The 14,623-nt window shown below is 33.7% G+C and overlaps 1 long non-coding RNA gene across 1 annotated transcript; it reads left to right on the top strand.

The window, feature by feature from the left end:
* Nucleotides 1-556: 556 nt before the first annotated feature.
* LOC111087543 lies at nucleotides 557-4,175 on the top strand. The gene is made up of 2 exons (XR_002612219.1): nucleotides 557-1,711; nucleotides 1,767-4,175. It is a non-coding gene; the product is annotated as an uncharacterized LOC111087543 (long non-coding RNA).
* Nucleotides 4,176-14,623: the final 10,448 nt, after the last annotated feature.

Genomic DNA, 14,623 nt, shown 5'->3' with positions numbered 1-14,623 from the left:
CAAGAATCTTTCCTTCCTTTTCATATATATATAATGATAAATTATTTTACTTTTTTTATATTAAATGACCAAGTCTTTCCTTCCAGTTTGCAGTCCATTTCTTTAGTTCTGATGTGAGAGAACAAGGTGTAGGAAGATCTGCTATCCAGAACTTCATTTCTTCTGAAGTCTTCTCTACATTACATCTTTGATATTGCATGGTAAGAGGGAGAATATTGCCTGGTCTGGTCTGATGTCATTGATCCTGGATTTTAGTTTTGAGAGAATGTGATCCAGGAAGATAATTGCAACATTTATTTTGTAGTGCTCTTCACTTGTGGTTGAGTCAGCATTTGGTCTGTGCTGTTGTTTACAAGTAACCTTCTACATTGATGATCTCAATGCCTACATCATCACTCAATGATTCACTTGCAGTGTACCACAAAGCAAACTCTTTTATGGCATTCCAGATCACAAATTTGCAAAAGTGTAGTCATGACATCTATCAGGCATATGAACTGATTGATGATGTAATAACAAAGGTGAAAGACATGAGATGCCACATTGACAGTATTTTTTGCTGACTTCATGCTTGTGGGGAGATGTTGAACTCTGACTCTGGTTTCTCGGCCCCAAGACCATTTTTCTAATGCCTGTTTATCATCATCTATCAACGTCGTCTGTCTCTTTTCTTCTGTAGCCACTGATCAGAGCATTTGGATTGATAATGAATTTGAAAGTATCAACAATGGAGGGAAACAGTTTCTGGAACATACCAAAGCAAGTGTGCTGTTCAACCCAATGAGTCTTGCATAGATAGACCCTTGAGTTTCGTTTTGTGAAATTCAGATCCCCTCTCTTCCAGTACCCTTTCAAGGATCCTTTGTCTCTTTGGGGAGAGATCAAAGAACAGGTAGATTTCATGGAGAAGGTCCACCATAATTCTGGTTATGGGAATTTTACAAGATAATGCAATGCAAAGATTCAATATGTGGCTGTTGTAATGAGTATAGAGTGCTGTTGGAACTAAAGCCTTGATTCTGGCCCAAACCCTCATCTGTTATGATGACATTGCACTAGCTCCGTTATAAACTTGCAACATAGATACAATGGCATTTGCAATGGCTCTTCCTGTTGCATGCTCCAAATAAATGAAATCAAAGATCTTGTTGATTTCAGGTTTTGCCAGATCCACAAATCTCAGACATATCCATAAAATCTCTTTGTTGGCGTACTTGTCTGTAAACTCATCTGTAATAATGAATATGCAGTGTTTTCATTTCTTAGAGGCAATGTCAGAGCAAATTTAATGTGATCTCCAATAATCTGTATGATTTCATTCTGCACTGTATGTAGCATTCTTCTTGGCATTTAAAAGGTGCTCGTGAAGCATACTATCACCTTTATCTATCAGATCTAACAACTTATGAGATTCCCTTTGTTTATCGATTTTGAAGCATAATTATCTCTATGATGTTGCAAGGGGATATTTTGTTTACCACAAAAGATTGTGTAAATTTTTTCTCATACAGATCCCATTTCATCATTGAACTCGTGTAGAGCATTGTCTTTGTCAGATTTTCTTGAGCCTGGCACAGTGTCACACCCACTTCAACAGCATCCTTATGGTACTGTAATTGTTGATGTTTCTCTAGTATGCCACTGACATTGCTCAAATTTGTGAATGGTTACACCAAAAGGATTTCTGTTTTGTTGATTTGAGAATCCTTAGGTGGTAAAATAATACAATATTTACAAAATCCACTTGTTGCTTTGAGAATCCTTAGGTGGTAAAATAATATTTACAAAATCCACCTGAGATTACATTACTGTATAAAAGCCACTTGTACTTGTCTAGCCAGGATGCCTGAAAGGTTAACTTCTTTGACTTTGCCTCTTTTTCCTTGGTGACTATTTGAGTGAAAAAGTTATAATTTGCAACTGGTGTAAAATGTGCCTTGAAATGCTGAACTTTTTGTAATTAAATAATAGTCAACTTTTACACTAATGTCGTTGATATCTCTGACATCATGCACTCCTTGACTCATCATATCCTGCTCCCCAGAAGCAATCTTCTCAGAGTTGCATGTAGATTGATCCCAAATTTGTGGTTCACATGCTTTAAATGATGGTGCTGGTGATGTAGCTTCCCACTATTGGTGCCCAAAGTTGAAGTTGTTGTAATGAGACAAAATACTGAGTTTTAAGATATGTTCAATTGATGGATTAATATACTTTGCTAAGGGCCACTCATCAAGCAGGTTTGTTGCATGTCTCTTGACTCTCTCATCGATTAGTTTTGCCATTGCCTTATGCAATAGCTCAGACGGACTAGCAGGTTTATAACAAAACAAGCACACAAGGCTTTTGGTAATGTTCTGCTGTTGGGGGTGTTTACCATGTGCTTGCTTTTTGGCAGAGTTGGAACTTTTCACAGCTAAGTGAAATCTGGTTTTGCTATACAGAAGCATGTAGTGTGGAACTTTGCTGAATGCTGTTGCAATGTGGCTTTTATGCTATTTCCATCATTTAGCTTCAAATGTGTGAAGCATTTTGGGTAGGCAACCAGTGGTGCTAAAAGCATTCAACTCCTCTACAAGACTGATATATCCTACACCAACATTACCATGTTGTGATACAGTTGGACAGCAAAGTTTCCCACTGTTGTCTTCTTGACAAAGGACACACTTTGACTAATTTGTTTGTTTGACTGCAGAAGCTGGTTGTGTTTTCGGATTAACAAGTTTCACTTTTGTTTCCCACACATTTTATGCTTATTAGAAAGGAGGTTATACAATACATGAAATACATAATACAGTACACAAAACAGAATACACAATATGTCAAGTTAGATGGTAATAGTAGGCCATCATCTTTAAAAATGATAGATCAGTTGCCTGGCACACTCAGCAATGCTTTTTCTGAACTCAATGGCCCAAAAACCTGTGTAAACACCTAAATGAGGGTTCTAGGCCTCTTAATTTCCAAGATGTGATATGATGTATTATTCTGAGAAAGTTTGCCATTTTAAAAAATGGCCAGTAAGGCCACCACAGGTAATATCTGGGATGGCACTGTATCTAAATTTACATTCTTTGGCATGATGTACCTCTGACCCAAGTTTCTTGCTTTTACCACAAAGTGTAAAATTTTTTCTTTATCTGCTGTATTTGATTTATCCAGCAGCTTCAGAGTAATCTAAATCTAATAAAAATGTTTGTCACTTATACGTAGTGATAAATGTTATCAAGGATTGTATTCATAAGTTATCATTACTACTCTGGAACAGTTTTTTGAAATTCTAATTTTAATTTGCACTGGTTAGAAACAGTATACTTTTAAAAATGAATACTTTTTTTTTTAACCAGCAATAAATGGCTAACACTTAGTAAAGCAGAAAACATGTTCAACAATTTAGGAACTTAGTTATTATTAGTGTCAGTCATTTAAAATTTAAATTTTCATTATTCTAAGAAATAGGGTTTATACTGGTGTTGATATATTTAACAAAAGGTACCATTGTATTCAATATTATAGGTTATGGTTGACATTTATATTGGCCATGTAAAAAAAGGTTAACAGTGGAATCTGTAACCTAGGAAATACATCACATTTGTAGGTGTTTAAACATGTAGTTTTAAATATATATATTTTTTCATACTTATTTGTACTCATTAGTAATATTTCTCTGTATAATTATTAAAGATTATTCTGTTATTTCTACAAGATTGTTATAGTTAATCAATTGGACTATAGATTATCTCTCATGCTGGTAATTACTAGAAATATACTTTATCTACAAAACTGTCATAAAGTTAATTTAAGCTTTTTTTTATAGAACTATTTTATGTTTTAGTTTACACATTTTGTATGACACTAATAGATTTTAAGTTAGAGTACCATTAACAGAGCATTGTAAACATTAGGTTAGCTGTATAATCCTGTTATAAATATTAGTTTAGGTTTTTACTCAACATTTAAGGATTTATGTATGAGCACCCTACAAAACTTGTGGGTATTAGCTAATGATTTGTTTAGAAAATCACCATAGGATTAAGTTCTCAGAATAAAACAAGTATATGATCACTGTGTTGTTTAAACATTTTTTTATTATTTCTGTTTTTGATGAATTTCTTCCATCGCAGTTGTTTTACCATACACCAAATTTTGTTGAAATAAAAGGATTATTAAATTTGTGTTGACAAGTATCTATGTACATTTATTATGATTTTACACAGAATGTAAAACACACACTAATTTGACTACAACTCTAACATGAACATTATGTTTTAGTTATTTTAGTTAGTAAAACTAATTGCACTACATCTCCTGGTGTACTTAGACATCTTACACAGAACTACTTTTTAGTATTCTTATTTTTAGTATATTAAACACCTTATTTGCTGCGTAATTCAAACTAAATTAGTAGTATTAATGTTACATATTATTCAGATGTTATATAAATATAGGTTCCCTGTGGTGAGTAAAACACAACTAAAGACACCATGCATATTATATACAGTTCACCACTATAAGAGGGTTAATCCTGTTATTTTGATTTGTCTTTGTTCAGGGTTATTGATGAGGGGTGAAATTCCCTGAAACCAGTAAATCTCGGTGACGTATGGTGAATGAAATGATAGACTGATCTTCATTTTCTGTATAAAAACCAAGCATTTTGTCTCATTTCTTTTATTTAGGACAAAAGCAATTGCTTTTAAATGTCATCAAATTATTCACTTCTAAAGTTTCATTATATCGGGGTTCACACAGTTCATGAAAATCCTTGAAAATCAATTGCTTTATTGGGAGGTCCTGGAAAAATCCTTGGAAGTCTGACCCCATTGATCCCACATTCTCCATTTTTATTGTTGACAAACCATACCATTATGTTCATCTTAGTTATTTAAATGTAACTTAAAAAATTCAAAATATTTTGTGTAAAGAAGATTATTTTAAAATTCATGTACCAAGTCAAAACACAAAAGGAATGTCACTATTCAGTACTGAATTGTTTCAAAAAAAATGTGTAGAAAAATATTTTTTATAAACAAAATTTTTACATTTATATTCTAATATTTATAAAATCACAAAATTGTGTACTTTATTCACAGAGTAATAAATAAAGCTATAAATGGTGTATTTCATTTTATTAATTTAAAAATTATTGGATAGATCTTTTATGAAGAACAAAAAAGCAAGTTGGCCTGTACACGTATTAATAGTTTTACTTAATATTCTTATAAAGTTAAACATTAAAACAGGACTAAATACCTCAGAGTGTGTCAACATTAGTCAGTGCTGTTAAGATAGTACTTTTTGCTGTTAAGGTCTAACACGTGCAGTGTAATGTTTACTTCTTAAGTGTTTTTTTTTTTTTTTTGGAGATGTAGAAATATGTACGTATATATATGTATAAAGTAACTATAAGTTTACACAAATGAACTATGGAAAGCTGTCAAATTAAAATTGGATCACTAACCAGAAAAGAAGAGGTTCGAGCAAATTTGAGTGAATTGATGTATTGAATAAGTCAACTCAGCATGGTTTATATTGCTTAACTAGTTATTTATTCATTTTTCTTATAACCACTATGTTTTTTTATCTTGATGTTAATTAAAGCAGGTAAACAGTAGTGTGATTTATATAATTCCCTATTTGCCGTAATACTACAACCAAATATAGCACAAAAATTAACCATACTGTTAAGTCTCTGTTCGTTTGTTAATTTCTCGTAGAAATTCTTTCCGAGAAACTTACGCGATATAAGTCCTTTCTTAAATAAAACTAGTTTATTCTTTCTCAATACAACTTTGCAATACACTTAATTTCCACAGTTACTTTAACTTGAACACACGCTATACTTCACAACGAACGATTCATGCACTTTACTTACTACCACGCTTGACTCAATTGTCTGTCTTTATCTCTGCCTGTCTGCAATTCTATCCCGATTCATTGTCTGGTGCATTTATATACAAGAATAGAGGGTGCCTAGCAAATACTGGATAAATCGGGATATTCCCCGATCTTTCTAGAACTCATTACGTGTTACCAGCGTCACGTGACGTCCGCTGTCATAACAATGCTGTTCCCAAGCTTTTGTCTTCCTCCACACTTTAAATTGTATTCCAACATGGCAAAACATGATGTGATGATGTTGAGTGCAATTGTGTGGGAAAACCAAGAGATATGCAACAGAGTTAGAGTGGTAAAAGTATGAGTGTGAATCTCGGCATGATGACATGTTGTGATGTAGGTTTAGCAGCCAACCATATACAAGTTGACTTGTTTTATTGGCAAGTTGAAATGATGTGTTTAATAACTATTTTGTGGTTTTGGTTATATGCTAGAGGATTGTTTTGCTACAGCTAAAGTACAGTACTTGGGAAGAAAGTGCAAGATAACCACTGTTTGTTTGTCTTAATGTTTAATTAAAGCAGGTAGACAGTAATGTGATTTATCTGATTTCTTATTTGCCCTAATACTACAACCAAATATAGTACTGTCATTAAACTAAAGTTGGGAAATAATGAAGCATACTTGGAGGACTGTAAAGGATGAATATTTTGTTATTGTTTTTTTAGCACTCATTTAAAATTTCTTTTAACAGGCTCATTTCATAGACAGACTTAAAATATTTCTGTATAAAAGAGGCTACTGTATACCAGTGAAGTATAGATGCAACATTTCTGGATATCAAAATGTATGCTAACTGGCTACTAGAACAACTGCAGAATATTTACTGTACACGATGCAAAGTATGCACAAAAATCGGGGAGAGAAGTTAACATTTTTGTTTGCATTGCACCTTATATGTTATTCCTAAAAGTTTTATGCAGCTGCTACTGCATTTTTATAAAATATAATAAAACACAAGCTATTTCGTTTTGGTGGAGTTAACCTTCTGTTTTGTTAAAATCAGTAAATTAGGTCTTGAAAGCCCTAGAATTTTTATGCCATTAGCTTATGCAAATTATGTGATATATGTTGTGTGCATGCATAGCATCACACTTAAATTTTCTTGTCCTTTATTATTGAACACACATGGCATTATTCTCATGACCCTGGAGTGGATTTTGTATTGTGACTCCTAACTAATTTTATCAAATGTTTTATTATTGGCTGCCTGTTTATCTGTGGTTGTGTAGATCCTATTGCTATTTGCTCATCAGTTAGTGTTTGCCCAAGAGTACTAAGAAACAACTTTCATTGATCAGTAGTTATTGACTTATTCGGATTAAGATAAAAAAAAGAGATACAAGAGAAATGAATTTTCTGCTGTTGGGTCAAAAAAAGGACCAGGTGCCAGAATTTTATATTAACAGTTGTATTTTCCAACTGTTTAATCCAGGATATCAACTGACCCATCTGTTACATTGCAGAACATGATGATGATGATGTTTGTTTTTCATTGTTGTTATTCATCAACATTGATACTGTCATTGGACTGTATGGTTGATAAGATAATTGCCTTATTTTTCTTAGGAACATATTAAATAATAGTTGTTTCCCCTTTTTAAGACAAAAACTACAAATAACCCCCCTTTTTTTTTCTAAATTGGTGAACGTTCTTGCAGAACTTTCATATGGAGCAAAGAGTTATTTTACAACTCTAGAGTCTCTTGAATATCCTGCTGGCCACCTTGTTTTACATGTTACATCTGTGCATTAAACAACTACCATGATTCACTAAAAGCCCAAATTTTGGTACTGTACTTAGCTGGCTTAGAAGGCACATATACACTTGAAATTGACAGCTCCTTCTAAAAGGTACTAATTGTGAGGAATTCTAAGGAGTTTTTCTTACAGTTTTTGGTGAACTGATACCAGATGTATCTGAAAGCAGCAAGTTTATCATTTCATTCTTTTTCACTTGAAGTTTGAAACTCATATTTTCCTGTCGGGATGTTAAATCCAATGAAGCATTAAATTCAACAATATCAAGTGTTTTCCACCTTTCTCCTTATTTTTGAATCCATTCCCAGTGGTTTGTTCAACAACATCACATTTCATGCCCAGACTAGTAAACAGATTTAATGTTTCCAAGATAGTTATGCATAGTTGGTCCTGGTTATTCTTGGACAACATTGAAAAGCATACCTGGATCTGAATGAACATTTTGATCAAGAATTTTTTCTGCATAGCTCTGGATTACTGAATCTGTTTTCAGCATCATCCATGCTGTTATTTTCACTAGAGCTACTTGAATTGATTACATCGTCTTCTGAATCCACATTACAAACAACACCGTTTGGCTTTACAGCTTCTTCAGGAGCGTTCACTAAAACACAAACCAAAACTGACAGTTCAAATGGTTTAAAATAATAAATTTTATTCGAATCTACATGTATAACGTGCATTTGTACAGCGTGCGTTTGACATATTACGTAGTAAAACTTATAGTTGAAATAATTAAACGCGACCTGTAGTAAACAAAAGTTCTATCAAGATTAGATAGGGAAATAACACAAAGATAGGTTAAAAAATAATATAATAAAATAATTTAAATTATAGGCGCAATATTTTGTCCCTTTATATCTCTGATCGTAGTTGTTCAATGAGAAGAGCTTCTTTGAATTTTCTGTCAGTGTGACGATATTAGAATGCCTAGACATTAAATTTAATGTAACCCAGGTGATGACAGGGATTTAAAATAAAATAAATATAATATGCAGATTCAATTTTTAAATTCGAGTATCTACCAATATTGTTTAGCTTTAGGCTTAGAGATTTAGACTTATTATACTTAACTTTGTTTAACGCAAACTGGAGTTAATTACGAGACATTTTAATAAACGTAAATAAAATAACCACCTATATCTCCAGAATGTAACTTTATTAGCTCAATATTTCGCATTACAGCGTCGTCAGGAGTTATCGATATCGTACAAGTTCACTAATCCAGTTGAATCTAAATTGGAACATCAATACACGTGTCTAGAAAGTTCAAGTCATATTAAAATAATATAAAAAATTATTGAATTTAAATTGTTGAAACAAATCAAACCAACGATGCTGAATAAATAATATGTGTAAACCAACGGGTAAACTATTAAAATCGTTGAATTTAGAATAGGATACATTACGTATATGAAATATATTTTTTATATTTGTATCTGTAAATATTATTTCACCTTATTATTAACAGTACATACAAAAACATTGTCTGAAAATATCGTTCAACCCTTATGAGTGTGTATAGAGACTGTCAAGTTTCAAGATATTAAGAATGCTATTAACGTCTACACTAAAGGCCAGCCTTTATATTTGTTCATTTTCGGTTTCTTTTTCTTATTAAAATAGATTCTTTAATCTTTTGGTCCAGAAAACTATTGCGTTTAGATAAGATCTTGTCATCCGATAAGTTATTACAAATTTTATCAATTCTATGGAGGTAGTCAATAACTACACTTCATTTTACATCAGGGGGATGATGAGAGTGGAAATGCAAATAAAGGGCTTTAGTAGATGGCTTGCTGCGGCTAGTATATTTAGACTTGTTATTGTCTCATCCGTAGTCCTAGTGTAGGATACAGATCTAGTTGTTATACAGGTCTATGGAAAATAATACATTTAGGTGTTTCTAATTCAATTGCATTTCTGTTTGTTGTTACGTTTGTACAGTGTATGAAGTGGACAGAAAATTTAAATTTCTAGATCTTATTATACTAGAATGGATTGAAATGATCTGCTTATATTTGAAGCATTTATGGCGGGAACCAATAGAAAATGAATTTATAAATTTCATTTGGTTGCAGGTATTGTTGATTGCATTATTTTTGTTTGTATGCTGGACTCATTTTAACTACTCAATTTGAGAAAGGGAAGGTATGTGGAACTTATTATCTAGATTCAAGAACACTACTGAATTATGTTGATGAATGTTATCATTTTTATTTATAATAAAGATAGCATAAAATGAAGATTCATTATTGCAAACAGATTATCTCTTCAACCAGATTATTTCCTTATAAGAGTTTGTATATATTACTTATGATCCAGTGGAATGTTAGGATTGCAATTCATGTAGAGGGCAGTCATAGCTATTAAAGCTTGAAGAATACATTAAAATTGACTGAATTTCCAATACTTCACGGAAATTTCATCCATGATTTAATAAAAGTCAAAATCTCCATTTTCGAAAAAGTGACAAAAGAACTTAAAATTGTTCAATTATATTGTTAAGTAGTGCATACGTTTCAATACAGATTGTTGCTTTAAAATATTTTCCATAATAGCTGGAGTACCCGTCCCCTGGACGGAAGTTATGTAAATTCATGATTAATGAAAGGTTATCTTAGGACAGGAAAAGTTTCTTCCTTTATATGTAATTTTAAAAAACGCCCATAGAAACTGCAGAATACAATATATGAAACCGTAAATTTGCATGTTTCTCCAGACGGATCCAACAAACCTTCATGATAAATTTCATAAAGATCTATCAACAGGAGGCGAAGTAATGGTAAGAAACGCAAAACTGACCATGAAAACCACAAAATGCAAAACTGAAAATATGTATGTATATCTCCATGAACTCAGTGAACCTCCATACCAAATTTGGTGAAGATCCATCTACAGGGGGCGAAGTAGTGGTAAAAAATGCAAAACTGAAAATTTGTATTTACCTCCACATGATCTTAATAAACCTCCATACCAATTTTGGTGAAGATGCATCCACACCCTGCGAAGTAGTTACATAGACATACAACAAACAGTACTATTATGATTTATATAGATATGTTTCTGTAGTTGAAAATACCACATTAGGAATTTATTAATCCAAGAAGGTACAAATGTTTTCTCATCCTTCAACTAGTTCGAAATATGGCGAACTGGTGCACATGCAACAAGTGCAAAATGGACTTTCGTTTTGTAATTTGCAAATGAATATGGCGATGAGTCCATTTGTTTCCTGCATGTAGAATTTCTTATTCTTCTAGTGCTTTAAATATTCCCGGTTAATAATTCCTTGTCAGATCTTAAAATTGTATTTTTGAACAGTTTTTCATCACTTATAACGTATGATAAGCATAGAAAATTAAGCTATATTCAACTGGAAATGCGTGGATGGACAAATACATATTATATTGATATGATGATGATATTGATGTCATATAGCTCTTTTGTGCATTGAATCACGAATTGTCCTTGCAACTAGGCAATAATACATTATACTCGGAGTAACATAATGAAGCTTTCTAGCATTTAAATAATCACACAGCTATTATAGCAACTAAAACAAATCAGGATGATCTCCCTATATCTGGTTGATTGTAGCCTAGGTGTATATGTAGAACCTCAATAGATGTTTCCGATTATGGTAACCATCTTAAATGTACTCTATTGGGTGCAAACATGATGGTCATATAAGGGACCTCTCCAATTTATTTGTCTTTCATACACAATGAGTCAGAGAAGACTAACTTATGACTGTAAGGTAATTTTAGTTTAACTACCGTACCGCGACACACATTGATATTATCATCCTGCTTCCAGTTTATTTTACGTCAGTTTAAAAGTGCAGGTACATTTTTAGACAATAATCACCGGAAACAAATTGATCACCTCTGGGTTTACTGGACTTATTTTATCCCACCCTAGGGACACTTGGCTTAAAGTGTACAACGGTTTTGCATGTGTCAAGGGCATATAAACCAATATGCACACACACACACACACACACACGACTTAAATATTTCAGCTTCTATTTTTCTTCACGTCAGTTCAAAAGTGAAGAGAATGGGTTGAACTTTCGTCACCACAGTTCAGAGGAAAAACAAACCGTCATTTTTGGGGCTAATGGAACTTATTTCATTCCACCACAGGGCCTAAAGTTACTGGGCTTTTGATCGTACCAGAGACCTACAAACACACACGAATTTAGAAAGTGTTTTATATATTTTAATTGATAGTAGTTCTATACATAATGAAAGATGACGTTTTAAATTTTCTATTTTTTAGTAATTTGATATTGTTTATATTAAATCGTTTTTTTTCAAATTGTATTTGATAATGACGGTGTACACATTGAAAAGATAGAATAAATGAAAGAAATATAATAATTGTCACATGGAAGCAAATGAATGATCTCGCCAACATAACATTAAAAAATGAATACAATACTAATTAGGCAAGGTTAGGTGGTTATGGCGCTTTACTCGGAATCTGAGGATCGCGGGTTCAAATCCCCGTCTCACCAAACATTCTCACCCTTTCAGCCGTGAGGGCGTTATAATGTGCGGTGGTGATGATTAGCTTTCATGAGGTTGTAGGGTGATATATATATATATATATATTGTTACTTCTCTGGTCGTTTGTTAATTTCCCGTAAAAATTCTTTCCGAAAAACTTCAGCGATACAAGTCCCTTCTTAATTAAAACTACTTTATTCTTTCTCGATACAACTTTTTGTAATACACAGAATTTCCACAGTCACTTTAAACTTAAACACACGCTATAATTCACAACGATTCACGCACTTTACTTACGACTTGACTCGATTATCTGTCTCTATCTCTCTCTATCTGCAATTTTCTATGCCGTCACTTCTATTCTCCGCTTTATTTGCCGGGCTAATATTATACAAAAATAGAGGGCGTCTGGCAAACACTCGAGCCTTAATGATCCTTCTAGAAACTCATCACGTGTTACCAGCGTCACGTGACTTCTGCTGTCGTAACAATATATATATATATATAATTCTTTCAAGTGGTAGTGGTTGTGGCTAAATTCGGGAACAAGGTGGATAGTGAGCTATAGTTGGGTAATTTACAGTGGTGAAAATAATTATTGCATCACCCTATTTTTCTCACTTCTTTATTCCTGTAACTTTTTACGAGATTGTGCATTGTGAAAGTGTCAGAACTAGTGTAAATCGGTTATGGACATTGCGTTGAATAAGCTGACTCATATTTTAGTCATCCAAGCACATATATACATATTTATCATCAAACTATTACAGCAGATAACAAACACTTGGCAAATACAAAAAGGTTCTCTGAGGAAGAAAATCTAGATTTAAAGATAATGCCACTAATGTAGTTGACAAAAAGTAGTCACAGAGTCTGTTTCTTGTTTTAATATTTGGTTGTGTCCCCTCTGGCCTTTATAACTGCTTGACATCGTCATTTTATAGAGTGCACGAGGACTAAATTTCGGTAGGGGTAAGTTCGTGATGCGACATACAGATTAGAGTTTCCTGCAGTTCCAAGGTGCGTTTCAGTTTCTTCTCTTGCACATTTGTTACCTACTACCTTCTAGCAGTTTTTGATAGGGTTGAGATCTGGGCTGTTGCCTGGCCAGTATAGTGTCTTGATCGTCTCTCTTCGAAGATAGTCCTCCACCTGAAGCAATGAAATAAAACCTAACATGTCTTTCAGTACATGCTGACTGCATAGAGTGCATGACAATTACCAACCTTTTTTAGCCCTCTGGCACAGAGCAGAGTCATCGTGGAATGTGCACTAGTCAGCTCCATCAAAGTGATCCCGAATTGTTGGTTTTAACTGAGACTCGAGGATCTCAAGGTACTTGTCGACAGTGCCTTTCACATAATTGCAAGGTCCTACACCCTGGCCAGAGATGCATACCCATATCAGCTGACCTTGCAGATGCTTCACAGTTGCATTCAAACATGCTGGATGAAACCATTTGTACAACATGGACGTTGTACAAAGTGCTTCCCATCAGACCCTTTCAGGTTGAACTTTGCTCCACATTGCTTTAGTCCAGTTAGGATAACTACTTTTTCCATGGAGTTAACTCACAACTCTTGGCCATGGTAGCAGATCAGCTTCTGAACTGACTGTCGGTAAGAACTTCCATTTATAGCCAAAAACCACTGATGCAATAACCAGACAGCCTATAAAGCTGTTGATGTAATAATTAGACAGTATTATATCATCCATAAAACACATTTGCACTTATATGCATTAGGAAAAGTGTGGAAAAATTGGGTAATGAACTGTATCATAGAATGAGACAGCAAAATTTTAATTCGTTCTTTTATTTGCTGCAGTTTACTGGCGTGTGAAGGTAGGTCTAGGAGGGTATAAATCGGAAGTCGATATGCTATTCTCATAGCTCTGATTTGATGCGACTGTAATGAGTTATATAAACTGTTTTGACATGTTACATGCTATCACCTTACCATACTTGATAATGGGTCAGATGTAACCCTTGGAAAGTAGCATGATGGACTGCACATTAGATCCTTTAGCGCTAGCTCCGATTTTATGGAGATATGGCTTCTCTAATTGATTCATAGCCTCTGACAACTCCAACTAGCATCGTACTTTGGCATTACTACTCAGTGACTGTTTTGGAGTCCTGTAGGAATTGCTCTAATCAATTTCAATATGTCTAGATATCTTGTCCTCAGAGCAACCTAGTTTCCGAGTTATTTGATCCTTTAGTCTCTATGTAACTGATGATGGTCGAGCAGCTTACACAGATCAGGAACACCGGCTGCATCTCAACGTTCTAGTCCTGAGATCAGATGGATAATGTAGACAGATCCCTATCATTTGTAGTAGTATTTCCTTGTCTAAGAGACGAATCCTTCTTGACCTTGTCACATTCTATGATATTTTTCTCGCCTTGCCTGCAACATTCTCCTTTCTATCGTAAGTACTCATTGGTG

Source organism: Limulus polyphemus, unplaced genomic scaffold (assembly GCF_000517525.1).
Source record: "Limulus polyphemus unplaced genomic scaffold, Limulus_polyphemus-2.1.2 Scaffold2276, whole genome shotgun sequence".
In the NCBI taxonomy this organism is placed as follows: Eukaryota; Metazoa; Arthropoda; class Merostomata; order Xiphosura; family Limulidae; genus Limulus; species Limulus polyphemus.
This window is presented reverse-complemented; position numbering and strand designations above follow the sequence as displayed.